Raw genomic sequence first — 18,196 nt, 5'->3', positions numbered from 1 at the left:
AATGGTGAAAGTGTGATCTGTGGAACTGATACTAGGAGCAACTGAGGATACTTATATGCCCTGTACTATACTATATATATATATATATATGTATATATATATATATATATATATATATATATACACACACACATACAGTACATATCTTAAGACATGTATATGTATGTATCTCTGTTAAAGCCCTTTGACTGCCTTTTTTTCTAACACCTGAGACCTCATATCTTTGAGCGCTTATTTCTCTTTTGTGCAATTTTGTTTTTAAATCATTTTATTAGATAGTGTTATTATCAGTGTAACTGTACATTTAAATGTATTTTTTATGTCTTTTGTGGAAGTTTTTTGTTTCGCAAAACAGTTAACCAAAGCTCTGAGGACGCACTATCCCAATGCGCGTTAACTTAATTGCACTCAAGCAATCGCGTTTACTTTCAACTTAACCAGAGTTCTGAGGACGCGGTAATTACTCTAGTTTAAATTGCAATTGCGCTCAATTGTATTTATTTTCAACTTGTAATACAATCGAAAAACCTGATCCAAACAAACACCTGTGAAAAACTCCTTTTCGCTTGTGCATAACTGTTAGCTTGCCACTCGTAATCTGGCCCAGAATGGACTCATAGGCCTCTATTTATCAAGCCGTCAACTTACTTGCATTCAACGGCACCAATACGCTCGCCTAACATCGCTGCCGCGGACCTGAATACGCTCTACAAAGTTACCAAAAAAGCTGTCAAAAAGTCGCGCACCAGGTACGGGGCGATGAGCAGCGGACTGTTGTTAACTAACAGTCATGGATCTTGCTGCTCTTCGGCATTTTCCCAGCTTTATTGGTATACTGTCACTAAACACCGCCACTATACTGTTTTACCTATAAACCGCCGCTCCCGGAGGTCACCACAACTCGAATAAAGTTATTAACCCCTAAACTGCTGCTCCCGGACCCCACCGCAATGAAATAAACTTATTAACCCCTAAACCGCCGCTCCCGGACCACGCCGCAACAAAATAAACTTATTAACCCCTAAACCGCCACTCCCAGAGCCCTCCGCCACCTACATTATGTTATTAACCCATAATCTGCTGCCCCCTACACCACCTCCACTACATTTATTAACCCCTAATCTGCCGCCCCCAATGTCACCGCCACTATTCTAAATGTATTAACCCCTATACCTAAGTCTAACCCTAACACCCCCTAACCTAAATATTATTTAAATAAATCTAAATAAAAAATATTATTAACTAAATAATTCCTATTTCAAACTAAATACTTACCTGTAAAATAAACCCTAAGGCCTAGATTTGGAGTTCGGCGGTAAAAGGGCTGTTAACGCTCCGCTGGCTTTTTTCTGGCCGCACCATAAAATTAACTCTGGTATCGAGAGTTCAAACAAATGCTGCGTTAGGCTCCAAAAAAGGAGCGTAGAGCATTTTTACCGCAAAAGCAACTCTCGATACCAGAGTTGCTTACGGACGCGGCCGGCCTCAAAAACGTGCTCGTGCACGATTCCCCCATAGGAAACAATGGGGCTGTTTGAGCTGAAAAAAAACCTAACACCTGCAAAAAAGCAGCGTTCAGCTCCTAACGCAGCCCCATTGTTTGCTATGGGGAAACACTTCCTACGTCTGCACCTAACACTCTAACATGTACCCCGAGTCTAAACACCCCTAGCCTTACACTTATTAACCCCTAATCTGCCGCCCCCGCTATCGCTGACCCCTGCATATTTTTTTAAACCCCTAATCTGCCGCTCCGTAAACCGCCGCCACCTACGTTATCCCTATGTACCCCTAATCTGCTGCCCCTAACACCGCCGACCCCTATATTATATTTATTAACCCCTAACCTGCCCCCCACAACGTCGCCGACACCTGCCTACACTTATTAACCCCTAATCTGCCGAGCGGACCTGAGCGCTACTATAATAAAGTTATTAACCCCTAATCCGCCTCACTAACCCTATCATAAATAGTATTAACCCCTAATCTGCCCTCCCTAACATCGCCGACACCTAACTTCAATTATTAACCCCTAATCTTCCGATCGGAGCTCACCGCTATTCTAATAAATGGATTAACCCCTAAAGCTAAGTCTAACCCTAACACTAACACCCCCCTAAGTTAAATATAATATTTATCTAACAAAATAAATTAACTCTTATTAAATAACTTATTCCTATTTAAAGCTAAATACTTACCTGTAAAATAAATCCTAATATAGCTACAATATAAATTATAATTATATTATAGCTATTTTAGGATTAATATTTATTTTACAGGCAACTTTGTAATTATTTTAACCAGGTACAATAGCTATTAAATAGTTAAGAACTATTTAATAGTTACCTAGTTAAAATAATAACAAATTTACCTGTAAAATAAATCCTAACCTAAGTTATAATTAAACCTAACACTACCCTATCAATAAAATAATTAAATAAACTACCTACAATTACCTACAATTAACCTAACACTACACTATCAATAAATTAATTAAACACAATTCCTACAAATAAATACAATTAAATAAACTAGCTAAAGTACAAAAAATAAAAAAGAACTAAGTTACAGAAAATAAAAAAATATTTACAAACATAAGAAAAATATTACAACAATTTTAAACTAATTACACCTACTCTAAGCCCCCTAATAAAATAACAAAGCCCCCCAAAATAAAAAATTCCCTACCCTATTCTAAATTAAAAAAGTTACAAGCTCTTTTACCTTACCAGCCCTGAACAGGGCCCTTTGCGGGGCATGCCCCAAGAATTTCAGCTCTTTTGCCTGTAAAAAAAAACATACAATACCCCCCCCCCCAACATTACAACCCACCACCCACATACCCCTAATCTAACCCAAACCCCCCTTAAATAAACCTAACACTAAGCCCCTGAAGATCTTCCTACCTTGTCTTCACCATCCAGGTATCACCGATCCGTCCTGGCTCCAAGATCTTCATCCAACCCAAGCGGGGGTTGGCGATCCATAATCCGGTCCAGAAGAGGCTCCAAAGTCTTCCTCCTATCCGGCAAGAAGAGGACATCCGGACCGGCAAACATCTTCTCCAAGCGGCATCTTCGATCTTCTTCCATCCGGAGCGAAGCGGCAGGATCCTGAAGACCTCCAGCGCGGAACATCCATCCGGACCGACGACTGAACGACGAATGACTGTTCCTTTAAGGGACGTCATCCAAGATGGCGTCCCTCGAATTCCGATTGGCTGATAGGATTCTATCAGCCAATCGGAATTAAGGTAGGAATTTTCTGATTGGCTGATGGAATCAGCCAATCAGAATCAAGTTCAATCCGACTGGCTGATCCAATCAGCCAATCAGATTGAGCTCGCATTCTATTGGCTGTTCCGATCAGCCAATAGAATGCGAGCTCAATCTGATTGGCTGATTGGATCGGCCAATTGGATTGAACTAGATTCTGATTGGCTGATTCCATCAGCCAATCAGAAAATTCCTACCTTAATTCCGATTGGCTGATAGAATCCTATCAGCCAATCGGAATTCGAGGGACGCCATCTTGGATGACGTCCCTTAAAGGAACAGTCATTCGTCGTTCAGTCGTCGGTCCGGATGGATGTTCCGCGCTGGAGGTCTTCAGGATCCTGCCGCTTCGCTCCGGATGGAAGAAGATCGAAGATGCCGCTTGGAGAAGATGTTTGCCGGTCCGGATGTCCTCTTCTTGCCGGATAGGAGGAAGACTTTGGAGCCTCTTCTGGACCGGATTATGGATCGCCAACCCCCGCTTGGGTTGGATGAAGATCTTGGAGCCAGGACGGATCGGTGATACCTGGATGGTGAAGACAAGGTAGGAAGATCTTCAGGGGCTTAGTGTTAGGTTTATTTAAGGGGGGTTTGGGTTAGATTAGGGGTATGTGGGTGGTGGGTTGTAATGTTGGGGGGGGGGTATTGTATGTTTTTTTTTACAGGCAAAAGAGCTGAAATTCTTGGGGCATGCCCCGCAAAGGGCCCTGTTCAGGGCTGGTAAGGTAAAAGAGCTTGTAACTTTTTTAATTTAGAATAGGGTAGGGAATTTTTTATTTTGGGGGGCTTTGTTATTTTATTAGGGGGCTTAGAGTAGGTGTAATTAGTTTAAAATTGTTGTAATATTTTTCTTATGTTTGTAAATATTTTTTTATTTTCTGTAACTTAGTTCTTTTTTATTTTTTGTACTTTAGCTAGTTTATTTAATTGTATTTATTTGTAGGAATTGTGTTTAATTAATTTATTGATAGTGTAGTGTTAGGTTAATTGTAGGTAATTGTAGGTAGTTTATTTAATTATTTTATTGATAGGGTAGTGTTAGGTTTAATTATAACTTAGGTTAGGATTTATTTTACAGGTAAATTTGTTATTATTTTAACTAGGTAACTATTAAATAGTTCTTAACTATTTAATAGCTATTTTACCTGGTTAAAATAAATACAAAGTTACCTGTAAAATAAATATTAATCCTAAAATAGCTATAATATAATTATAATTTATATTGTAGCTATATTATGATTTATTTTACAGGTAAGTATTTAGCTTTAAATAGGAATAATTTATTTAATAAGAGTTAATTTATTTAGTTAGATAAAAATTATATTTAACTTAGGGGGGTGTTAGTGTTAGGGTTAGACTTAGCTTTAGGGGTTAATACATTTATTAGAATAGCGGTGAGCTCCGGTCGGCAGATTAGGGGTTAATAATTGAAGTTAGGTGTCGGCGATGTTAGGGAAGGCAGATTAGGGGTTAATACTATTTATGATAGGGTTAGTGAGGCGGATTAGGGGTTAATACATTTATTATAGTAGCGCTCAGGTCCGCTCGGCAGATTAGGGGTTAATAAGTGTAGGCAGGTGTCGGCGACGTTGAGGGGGGCAGATTAGGGGTTAATAAATATAATATAGGGGTCGGCGATGTTAGGGCAGCAGATTAGGGATACATAGGGATAACGTAGGTGGCGGCGATTTGCGGTCGGAAGATTAGGGGTTAATTATTTTAAGTAGCTGGCGGCGACGTTGTGGGGGGCAAGTTAGGGGTTAATAAATGTAATACAGGGGTCGGCGGGGTTAGGGGCAGCAGATTAGGGGTACATAAGTATAACGTAGGTGGCGGTCGGCAGATTAGGGGTTAAAAATTTTAATCGAGTGGCGGCGGTGTGGGGGGACCTCGGTTTAGGGGTACATAGGTAGTTTATGGGTGTTAGTGTACTTTAGGGTACAGTAGTTAAGAGCTTTATAAACCGGCATTAGCCAGAAAGCTCTTAACTCCTGCTATTTTCAGGCGGCTGGAATCTTGTCGTTAGAGCTCTAACGCTCACTTCAGAAACGACTCTAAATACCAGCGTTAGAAAGATCCCATTGAAAATATAGGCTACGCAAATGGCGTAGGGGGATCTGCGGTATGGAAAAGTCGCGGCTGAAAAGTGAGCGTTAGACCCTTTAATCACTGACTCCAAATACCAGCGGGCGGCCAAAACCAGCGTTAGGAGCCTCTAACGCTGGTTTTGACGGCTACCGCCGAACTCCAAATCTAGGCCTAGGAGAGCTACAATATAACTAATAGTAACATTGTATCTAGCTTAGGGTTTATTTTTATTTTACAGGCAAGTTTGTATTTATTTTAACTAGGTAGAATAGTTATTAAATAGTTATTAACTATTTATTAACTACCTAGCTAAAATAAATACAAATTTACCAGTAAAATTAAACCTAACCTAAGTTACAATAACACCTAATCTTACACTACAATTAAATACATTAACTAAATTAACAACAATTAAATAAATTCAATTAAATTAGCTAAAGTACAAAAAAACAAAACACACTAAATTACAGAAAATAAAAACAAATTACAGATATTTAAACTACACCTAATCTAATAGCCCTATCAAAATAAAAAAGCCCCCCCAAAATAAAAAAAAACCCTAGCCTACACTAAACTATCAATAGCCCTTAAAAGGGCCTTTGTGGGGCATTGCCCCAAAGTAATCAGCTCTTTTACCTGAAAAAAAAACAACCCCCCAACAGTAAAACCCACCACCCACACAACCAACCCCCCAAATAAATTATTATCTAAAAAAACCTAAGCTCCCCATTGCCCTGAAAAGGGCATTTGGATGGGAATTGCCCTTAAAAGGGCAGTTAGCTCTTTTGCAGGCCCAAAGCCCTAACCTAAAAAATAAACCCACCCAATACACGCGGCTTGGATGAAGACTTCTGCCCGTCTGGAGGACCACTTCACCCCGGCTTGGATGAAGACGTCTTCCGGTAAGTGAATCTTCATGGGGTTAGTGTTTTTTTAAGGGTGTATTGGGAGGGTTTTAGTTTTAGATTAGGACTTGGGCCTGCAAAAGAGCTAAATGCCCTTTTATTTTTTTTAGATAGCTTTTTATTTGGGGGGTTGGATGTGTGGGTGGTGTGTTTTACTTTTGGGGGGGTTGTTTGTATTTTTTTAAAAGTAAAAGAGCTGATTTCTTTGGGGCAATGCCCCGCAAAAGGCCCTTTTAAGGGCTATTCGTAGTTTATTGTAGGTTAGGTTTTTTTTTTATTTGGGGGGGCTTTTTTATTTTCATAGGGCTCTTAGATTAGGTGTAATTAGTTTAAAGCTTTGATAATTTCTTTTTTATTTTTTGTAACTTAGTGTTTATTTTTTTGTGTAACTTAGTGTTTGTTAGTTTTTTGGAACTTTGTAATTTTTTAGTGTAGAATGAAATTATTTGAGTAGGGTTAGGTGTTTAAATATATAATATATTTATTTTAATTTGTAGTTTTATGTTATTTTAGTATAAAAGTTATGTTAGATTAATTAGTAATTTAATATAGTTTAATGTAATTTTATTTTAACAGTTAGGGTAGGTTAATTAATAGTTTAATATAGTTTAATTTAATTTTAAAGGTAAGTTTAAATGTATTATGAGATAGGAATGAGTTAATATTTAATATAAAGTTAACGGCTTGTTAGGTTTAGGGATTAATAGGTTAATTTAGTTTATGGCGATGTGGGGGGCTGGCGGTTTAGGGGTTAATACATTTATTCAGTTGCGGTGGGCTCCGGGAGCAGCAGGATAGGGGTTAATAACTTTATGTAGGTGGCGGAGGTATAGGGGATGGCAGATTAGGGGTTAATACGTATAATGTAGGTGGCGGTAGGCTCCGGGAGTGGCGGTTTAGGGGTTAAGTTTATTTAATTACGTCAGGATCTGGGAGCGGCGGGATAGGGGTTAATAACTTTTATTTCGGTGGCGGTAGATTAGGGGTGTTTAGACTCGGGGTACATGTTAGGGTGTTAGGTCTAAACATAACCTTTATTCTCCCATAGGAATCAATGGGATATCTGTCAGCAGCGAACATAAGCTTTCGCTGCTTTCAGACTCCCATTGATTCCTATGGAATCCTCCACCTCCAGGGCGGCGGATTGAAAACCAAGTACGCTGGGCTGGAATAGCTGCGAGCGTACCTGGTAGTTATTTGATAACTTGCAAAAGTTGTCAGATAGTGCTGAATTTGCATTCGGAACATCTGTAGTGACGTAAGCATTGATCTGCGTCAGACTGAGACAGGCGGATTGTATGTAACGTCACAAATTTCTACTTTTGCCGGTCTGTAGCCTTTGATAAATAAGGCGAATCAAGCTCTCCACAATTACGCTGCGGAATTCCAGCGTATTTGAGGTTGACGGCTTGATAAATAGAGGCCATATTGTGAAGTTTACTGGCAACATGAAAATGCGTTTAAAACCTTACAGAACAAACTAATTAAAATGGGAAAACACCCTCAATAATAGACAAATCTAAATGGTAGGACATTAAAGCAAAATAAGATAATTCAAAAAAGTCATGCCCTCAGAATGCCCAGAAAGCCCAATATCATTTCCTCATAGGTATCACTATGGTCCCCAGACAACTCTCAGTTCTAACAAGCAAAAATTACTTTTTCAATAAAACAGACAAGCAAAAATTACAGGTACAAACATTTACTGTGTTTCGAGCATGTTTCCAAAGTTGTTTTGGTTTTAATTGTTTAAACCGCTTAGCAACAGGTTCTCATTCCAGATTTACTAATTCAGTTATCTGGCACCTCATGCAACTATAGATGTTGGGCCAGATTACAAGTGGAGCATTATTTAACATTCCCGCTCGAGCGTTAACTACACTAGAAGTAAGCTTTTTGCGCGCGTCGGGTAGCGCTTGTATTATGATTTAAAAGTAAACTGTTTTTACCCAATGCACTTCTATATACATATGTTGTTATATGCAATATAACATAAATACATATATACGCATATAAATACATGAAAACATTTGTACACATATATAGACATTTATATATATATATATATATATATATATATATATATATATATATATATACATACATAAGAATCTTTAGAGATCTATATGTATGTATCTCTATGTTAAAGCCCTTTGGCTGCCTTTTTTTTGTTTTCCTAATACCTGAGACCTTATAACTTTTTTGGCCAATTTTTTTCTAAAATTTTTTGTTAGATAGTGTTATTAAGTATTCTGCAAAACAGTTAACCAGAGCTCTGAGGAACGCCATAATCATTCTAGTGTAAATTGCAATTGCGCTCAATTGGTCACATTTACTTTTAACTTGTAATACGAGTGGAATACCCTTTATAGCTCACATGTAACTGTTAGCACTCCACTCTTAATCTGACCCATTAATGGCAGGAACACCCAGTAACGAATCTGTAAACAAATATAGATGAAATGATGCTCAATCCATTTGAAACACAATCTCCTTTTCACAACAAGGCTCCTCAGCAACCTTATGAGTATCTTGGAAGCTAACTCAATGTGTTCCCCTTTACCTCACAACTTTGACAGCTAAGCTGGTGACCACACAGCACAGTTACATAAGTTCTTTAGGTTTCACGTTCTAGTTTGAACAGAGTCCGCATTATTCAAATATCCACAAGCCTCATCAATTGATGACATTTCTATAACATATTATTTTATATTGTAACCTATATGTGTCACCTGATGGCACTTTATAAATAAATAAAATATAATAATTTAGTTATCTGCTATATAATTTCTTTAATAGTGTTATTGACATTATCGTGAGATCAACAATGTCTGTTATAATGTTCTGGATTTCCTGATTATTCAAGTAAGCGCATGCATTTTGTGGCCATTGTTTATATGAGTGAGAATTACACTACTTTGCTTCAGTATTTTTCATTTTTAAAGATTTAGCATCAATTCCACGGCTCTGTATAAAAAGGTAGCCATTTAACATTTGTTAACTAAATTTGTTGGCTATGGATGAATTTAATATTTTTAAGAAAACTATGATAATATATACTATATTTAGTATATTCTACTACAAATTCCCTGCTCATTTTGATTCACATTGTACGGCCTAAATACCCTGCCAAACATAGCAATATGCTTGTTCTAATCTTTGCCAACTTCAAAACCACACAATGTGCAGGGGCAGAGTTATATCAGCTGCCAAGAAGTCTGTGCATAGCATAGAATCAGCATTTCTTAAGGCATTGGAGACCTTCTGACAGGGAAGGAAATACACAGTATATATTCTTTTGCACAAGAAAATATACAAATATGGCATTCCTTATTATTTAATTGAAATGCCAAAATGGGATTTATTGCCATTATTATTATCTTTATAATATAAACGATTAAGATTTTTATACACTAAAAAATTTTTTACAAAACATATTCTAATAGCATAAACCATCTTACAAAAAATAAAGTCTATGTTGTATAAGTCATTAGAGTGTGAGCATTTTAATGGTATTATCTGTACATTTTGGAGCATTTTGGTGTTTTTGGAGGGACACACAGTTCATCAAAATTAAAAAGAAAATTGCTTAGCACTAGATTTACAATTTAAGTTATATGAAATACAAACTGTGCAGTTTCTGCACGTCTATTCACTTTATTATATACTATATACTAAGGAGAAAAATGTCACACCAGCATAAGAACTAACTAACGAAATAAAGTTACCTATGGAAAGATCATAAATTCCTTTAAATTGAATGCATAAAAAAGTAAATGCACAATATCACATGATCAGTCATTCAGGTGCCCCACTGAGTAGATGTCCCTTTAAACACCTGACTACTTTGGGCCAGATTACAAGTGGAGCTTTTTGCGTGTGCCGGGTTACGCTTGTATTACAAGTTGAATGTAAAAAGTTATCGCTTGCGTGCTAACCCGATAAGCATAACTTACAATGCTGTGCATGCTCAATAACCTATTCCCTGATAGAGATCAATGGAGCAAAAAAAGGTTAAAAAAAACTAACACCAGATATGCCCGCAAACTCAATCGTATATTCTCAAGTGCGCTAACCCAACATGAAAATATAAATATTTCACATTCCAATGTTCTTAACATAGAAGAATATGTTCTACTTATTCATACATACATTTTTCTACATATATCTGATGGTATGTTGCTATAATATATATATACCTATATATAAATGTTTATATATACAGGGAGTGCAGAATTATTAGGCAAATTAGTATTTTTACCACATCATCCTCTTTATGCACGTTGTCTTACCCCAAGCTGTATAGGCTCGAAAGCCTACTACCAATTAAGCATATTAGGTGATGTTCATCTCTGTAATGAGAAGGGGTGTGGTCTAATGACATCAACAACCTATATCAGGTGTGCATAATTATTAGGCAACTTCCTTTCCTTTGGCAAAATGGGTCAAAAGAAGGACTTGACAGGCTCAGAAAAGTAAAAAATAGTGAGATATCTTGCAGAGGGATGCAGCACTCTTAAAATTGCAAAGCTTCTGAAGTGTTATCATCGAACAATCAAGCGTTTCATTTAAAATAGTCAACAGGGTCGCAAGAAGCGTGTGGAAAAACCAAGGCGCAAAATAACTGCCCATGAACTGAGAAAAGTCAAGCGTGGAGCTGCCAAGATGCCACTTGCCACCAGTTTGGCCATATTTCAGAGCTGCAACATCACTGGAGTGCCCAAAAGCACAAGGTGTGCAATACTCAGAGACATGGCCAAGGTAAGAAAGGCTGAAAGACGACCACCACTGAACAAGACACACAAGCTGAAACGTCAAGACTGGGCCAAGAAATATCTCAAGACTGATTTTTCTAAGGTTTTATGGACTGATGAAATCAGAGTGAGTCTTGATGGGCCAGATGGATGGGCCCGTGGCTGGATTAGTAAAGGGCAGAGAGCTCCAGTCCGACTCAGACGCCAGCAAGGTGGAGGTGGAGTACTGGTTTGGGCTGGTATCATCAAAGATGAGCTTGTGGGGCGTTTTCGGGTTGAGGATGGAGTCAAGCTCAACTCCCAGTCCTACTGTCAGTTTCTGGAAGACACCTTCTTCAAGCAGTGGTACAGGAAGAAGTCTGCATCCTTCAAGAAAAACATGATTTTCATGCAGGACAATGCTCCATCACATGCGTCCAAGTACTCCACAGCGTGGCTGGCAAGAAAGGGTATAAAAGAAGAAAATCTAATGACATGGCCTCCTTGTTCACCTGATCTGAACCCCATTGAGAACCTGTGGTCCATCATCAAATGTGAGATTTACAAGGAGGGAAAACAGCACACCTCTCTGAACAGTGTCTGGGAGGCTGTGGTTGCTGCTGCACGCAATGTTGATGGTGAACAGATCAAAACACTGACAGAATCCATGGATGGCAGGCTTTTGAGTGTCCTTGCAAAGAAAGGTGGCTATATTGGTCACTGATTTGTTTTTGTTTTGTTTTTGAATGTCAGAATGTTTTTGAATGTTGTGAATGTTGAGATGTTATATTGGTTTCACTGGTAAAAATAAATAATTGAAATGGGTATATATTTGTTTTTTGTTAAGTTGCCTAATAATTATGCACAGTAATAGTCACCTGCACACACAGATATCCCCCTAAAATAGCTATAACTAAAAACAAACTAAAAACTACTTCCAAAACTATTCAGCTTTGATATTAATTAGTTTTTTGGGTTCATTGAGAACATGGTTGTTGTTCAATAATAAAATTATTCCTCAAAAATACAACTTGCCTAATAATTCTGCACTCCCTGTATATATACATAGAACATATTCTCCTATGTACAGAACATTGGAATGTGAAATATTTACAGTACATACACAGTATAAAACTTTATTAAATATGGATATTTAATAAATATGTTTTTACATGTTTTAAGCTACTTAACTGCAAAGGGCTCCAATGTACTTCTACATATGTCTATATGTATAGATATGTATTTTTGTGTTTCTGTGTGTATATATGTCTGTAAATACATAAATGCACATATAAATACATAAATACATATGTACACACATATAAACACACACATATATATATATATATATATATATATATATATATATATATATATATATATATATACAGGTTTAGCACTCTCGAAATTACCACTGCTGGCCGGGTTACAAAGCAAAAGTTTCAATAAAATCCCAAGTACAGCCAGCACTCTCCGGTATTAAGAGCAATCAAATCTCTTTAATGCAAAAAGTGACGTTTTTGGGGTTTCACCCTTGTCCTCAGACCATTATAACAACATAATAATAAATGTGATACTTATATACCTTACTTACCGCTTGAGTGGTCATTATACCTCTAACTCCCGTATGTGAATAACAGTGTGGCAGTTGATTGCCTGGCGCGGTGCATGTGTCACTATCAGGCAATGCCTGTTGCCTACATTAACCCCTTAGTGACCAGAGCACTATTCCATTTTCTGTCCGTTTGGGACCAAGGCTATTTTTACATTTCTGCGGTGTTTGTGTTTAGCTGAAATTTTCCTCTTACTCATTTACTGTACCCACACATATTATATACCGTTTTTCTCGCCATTAAATGGACTTTCTAAAAATACCATTATTTTCATCATATCTTATCATTTACTATAAAAAAAATTATAAAATATGAGGAAAAATGGAAAAAAACACACTTTTTCTAACTTTGAACCCCAAAATCTGTTACATATCTACAACCACCAAAAAACACCCATGCTAAATAGTTTCTAAATTTTGTCCTGAGTTTAGAAATACCCAATGTTTACATCTTCTTTGCTTTTTTTGTAACTTATAGGGCCATAAATACAAGTAGCACTTTGCTATTTTCAAACCATTTTTTTTTCAAAATTAGCGCTAGTTACATTGGGACACTGATATCTTTTAGGAATCCCTGAATACCCATTGACATATATATATATTTTTTTAGAAGACATCCCAAAGTCTCTCTCCCCTCTCTCTCTCCTCTCTCCCTTCTCTCTCTCCCCTCTCTCTCTCTCTCTCTCTCTCTCTCTCTCTCTGTCGTTAACTGACATTTTTTAGGGGTTAAACACAGAGTTCCTTGCATCACTAGTTTTTTGGTCTACTCTCTACACTGTCCATGCAGTTTGTTCTATGTGGGAAAAACGAGTGATGATATGAGAACTCGGATGGACAATCATCATTGCTTGATACGTACAGCACTGAACAAAAGAGAAGCAGACCAACCGGTTGCCCGTCATTTTTTGCAATGTTGGCATAATGTGGCAGATTTCAAATACACTATAATAGATCACGTTCCCCCTTTAAGGAGGGGAGGAGACCAAAATAAGGTTTTGATGCAAAGAGAAGCAAGATGGGAATATGAATTGGAAACATTAAGTCCAAAAGGACTTAATACCAAAATAGAATGGCATTGTTTTATGTAATAGTAATTTAGTGAATCCTAGTTTTGCTTGTATTAAGCTAGTGTAAACATATACACTGTCTTCTAGGTCCCTATGTATGCTCCTATCCCCCAGATAAGAATTTATCCTTTATAGGAATGTGCAGAAATGAGTAATATGTATTTTCTTTGGGTTTATTCTGCTAGATTGAGCTATTATGCTGTTGATTTACCTAGCTACAGCCATGTAAAGTAGGTATCGCTGTTCTGTCATAGTTAGATCGTATGTACATAAGTTTTCTTATTTGTTGTTGTGGTTTGTTGCTAGGCAACGGGTGGCGCCTGATAGTGACGCATGCACCGCGCCAGGCAATCAACCACCACGCTGTTATTCACGTACGGGAGTTAGAGGTATAATGATCACTTAAGCGGTGAGTAAGGTATATAAGTATCACATTTATTATTATGTCGTTATAATGGTCTGAGGACGGGGGTGAAACCCCGAAAGGTCACTTTTTCCATTAAAGAGATTTGATTGCTCTTTATATCAGAGAGTGCTGGCTTTACTTGGGATTTTTTTTTTATATATATATATATATATATATATATATATATACACACACACACAATCCAATTTTACTCCAATGTAGAATAAAAAAATGCTGCACTCACCGGTCTTGAGAAAAAAAGTCATTTTATTCAAAGCTTAACAAGACATCCAAAGCACAATTACCCCCAAACTTTTCGGTACCCCTCTGGTACCTTTATCAATAGGTATGTTCCAAATCTCCAACAAACGATCCTAACTAACAGCCACCCCTATCACTCTATTTAAACCTCTAGCGTACCCCTAACTTACAGTTTGTCAGACCAATGCGGTTCCGTTACGTCACTAATGCCGAACTGGGGATGAAGAAAACAGCAGCATGGCTAATTACCATAACCCCTCCTCCTGTGACAGGCAGAGTGCATCGTCATCATCGGCTAAACATAGTGAGAACGCAACACCGCAGCAGGCTGGCAATAACGGATGTTAGTAAAAGAGGCAGACAACCTCTTATAAAATGAACAAAATTGTTAACTTTTTGTCTTGAGAAAAATTTCTTCAGATTTGAGAAAGAGTACTTTCTACAGATAGCAGGAACTGCTATGGGTTCCAGCATGGCTCCCGCATATGCCAAGCTATACATGTTATGGTATGAGACATTTATAATGAAGACTCTATCGATCCCTGATATTAAACTTTATGGTCGCTACATAGATGACGTGTTCCTTGTATGGAGGGGCACTGTTGATTCTTTACGGAATTGGATTGAGGGTCTCAACAAATTGGAATCGCCTATTCGATTCAAGTATGATGTTAGCGTGGAATCCATACCATTTCTTGACCTAAAAATTTCAAAATATACAGTTGATGGGGCAGTTAGATTTAGTACATCATTATACACCAAACCAACCGATAAAAATTCCCTTCTTTTGTCTACTAGCTTTCACCCTACACACCAAAAGAAAGGGGTTATCAACTCCCAACTCATGCGAGTAGCTCGGAACAACACACTCATTGAGACCAGGGTCCTCCAAGAGAATGCAATGAGAGACAAACTTAAGGAGAGAGGTTACAGATCTGTGGATATTGACAACTCTTTACTGAATTTGTCACAGTACGATCAAAGGGCACTGCTCCATAAGACGAAGATTGAGAAGACCAATGCTAATGAGATCAATTTGATTACCACATTTACCCCCATGCATCAAATACTGGAAAAAAAAACTGGGAGATAGTGAAATCTGATAAATCCCTCCCCTTCACTCTAACCAAGCCACCACGGATGGTGTACAGGAAAGCATTAAATTTGAAGGACATTTTGGTCCACAATGACCCAACACGGTGCTACCAAAAAGGCACTTGGATGGACACTAACAGGAAACCTGGTTGCTTTAAATGCGGAGACTGCACCACATGCAATAGCATGCTTACTGGATCACTATTTCATCACCCACGTACAGGGAGGAAATATAAAATCTATCATAGATTGACCTGTACCAGCAGCTTCGTGATATATATCTTGACATGCCCGTGCTCATTGTTCTATGTTGGAAAGACATCCACCATGTTCAGAGAAAGGATGGCTAATCATCGCCATGCAATAAGAGCAGCGATTGATAAGAAGGAGTCGGACCAACCGGTTGCCAGACATTTTATGCAAGCAGGGAATACTGCGGCAAGCTTAAGAACTATGGTCATTGACCATGTACCACCACTGAGCAGAGGTGGGACAGACAAACTAAGCTTTTGCAAATTGAAGCATCTTGGATCTATCGTTTGGACACTGTCACCCCTAGAGGATTGAATGTTCAACTTGACTATAATGTGTTTATATAGCTGGATCAGGCTATGATTGGACGATCTAGGTCTCTTTCTGGTCATGTAACGTTATCTAGTCAAATATTTGGACACTAACTTTCTCCTGACATATTATTCTGTTGAGAGATGGCCATAGGATTATAAACAGGAACCCACCCTGAGTGTGTTGTCAACAACCTGAGTTTCTACCATATTACAATGATAACGAAGAGGGAACTGATGCTACTTAGATTATAGGCATGTTTTATGATGGAATTGTAATGCACACTAAATCCTTTGATATAGTAGGGGGATGTTATTGTTCTTATAATAAAACATCAGAATAAAAGTGACATCACGAAATTGGTAAGATACCAAATTAGGTTTACACATCTTGCACCATTATCATACTATGTTAGTGGTAGGCTTAACCGTTTTTAAGTTCACATTTTGTTCACATTTTATAAGAAGTTGTCTGACTCTTTTACTAACATCCATTATTGCCAGCCTGCTGCGGTGTTGCGCTCTCACTATGTTTAGCCGATGATAACGATGCACTCTGCCTGTCACAGGAAGAGGGGTTATGGTAATTAGCCACGCTGCTATTTTCTTCATCCCCAGTTTGGCATTAGTGATGTAACAGAACTGCATTGGTCTGACAAACCGGAAGTTAGGGGCACGCTAGGGGTTTAAATAGGGTGATAGGGGTGGCAGTTAGTTAGGATCGTTTGTTGGAGATTTGGAACATACCCATTGAGAAAGGTACCAGAGGGGTACCGAAACGTTTGGGGGTAATTGTGCTTAGGATGTCTTGTTAAGCTTTGAATTAAAGGACTTTTTTTCTCAAGACCGGTGAGTGCAGCATTTTCTTATTCTACATTGGAGTAAAATTGGATTGTGTATCTATTGGCTATGCAGCACCACGGCAGTTGTATTAAGTCTTATTGCATGTCTTTTTTTTTTCCTAACACCTGATTTATCATATCTTTGAGCCCTTATAACTTATTTGTGTAATTTTTTATTCTATTTTTTATTAGATAATGTTATTATGAGTGTAACTGTACTTTGTAATGTATTTTTTATGTGTTTTGTGACACTTTTTTTTGCAAAACAGTTAACCAGAGCTCTGAGGTCCCGACGCACGTTAACTTCAATTGTGCTCAAGCAATCACATTTACTTTCAACTTGTAATATGAGTGGAAAACCCAACGCGCACAAACACCCATGATCAATCCCTTTTTGCTTGTGCATAACTGTTAATACAACACTGGTAATCTTGCCATTTGTCTATTAAGTAATCCAGCCCTCTTAAAATGTCTGTAAAATGTTTAATTCTTTACTTTAAATAAATATAAAATAAATAGCATTTTAAGCTAATGTTTTTCAGTTAAAATATCTTTATTTTTTATGGTTAATTAATGAATAAGGGCTAGATTACAAGTGTTAGCGCGGGTTGCAATAAGCAATACCACAACTGTGCTAATTTTTGAGCATATTATAAATTGGAAGTAAATGGTTGCGTTCAAGTGCAAACAAAATTTGCGCTCAATGGATTAGCTCACCTGAAGACCTAGCGTAAGGGTTAAAAAAAGTTGCACCAAACACAACTTAAAAACATTAAAATAAAGTATTACACTCATTTAGACACTTTCTGATAAAAAATATTTCAAATAAATATTAATAAAATCATGTGACATTGGGGTTGTCGCAAGGCACACACTATGGCGATAGTGTCCACTTTGGAGACCTTTGAAAATTAAATATAAATGGCGCAATAATGGATGGACGAAACAGGAAAACCGTAAGCACTGTAGCCCTCACGGCCTGAACTTTATCATTCGATAGCATGAACTGCAGACCTTAGTTTGGACCAGAAATGTTATTACGCTACATATGAGTAAGTTGGTACACAGATGTGACTTTACTAAAGTGTGATATGAATTCATGTATATCTGCTTGCATCATCATTTAAGAGAATAAGCGTGCTACTCATGCTTGGAAGCAAGATTACATGGCTTAATCGCCATGTGCAGTATGAAAGAATAGATGTTCGCTATCACCTTAGTGTAAATAGCAGCAGCTGTTAACCCCTAACAAGTTTTTGTACTCTCTTAACAGGACAAAGTGTAATAGCGACAGTGGCTGTCCATATGTTGAAGACACGGATTATCTAAATAGTGGTGATACAGAATCT

Source organism: Bombina bombina, chromosome 1 (genome assembly GCF_027579735.1).
Source record: "Bombina bombina isolate aBomBom1 chromosome 1, aBomBom1.pri, whole genome shotgun sequence".
In the NCBI taxonomy this organism is placed as follows: domain Eukaryota; kingdom Metazoa; phylum Chordata; class Amphibia; order Anura; family Bombinatoridae; genus Bombina; species Bombina bombina.
The sequence above is the reverse complement of the archived record's forward strand: the minus strand, read 5'-3'. Positions refer to the sequence as shown.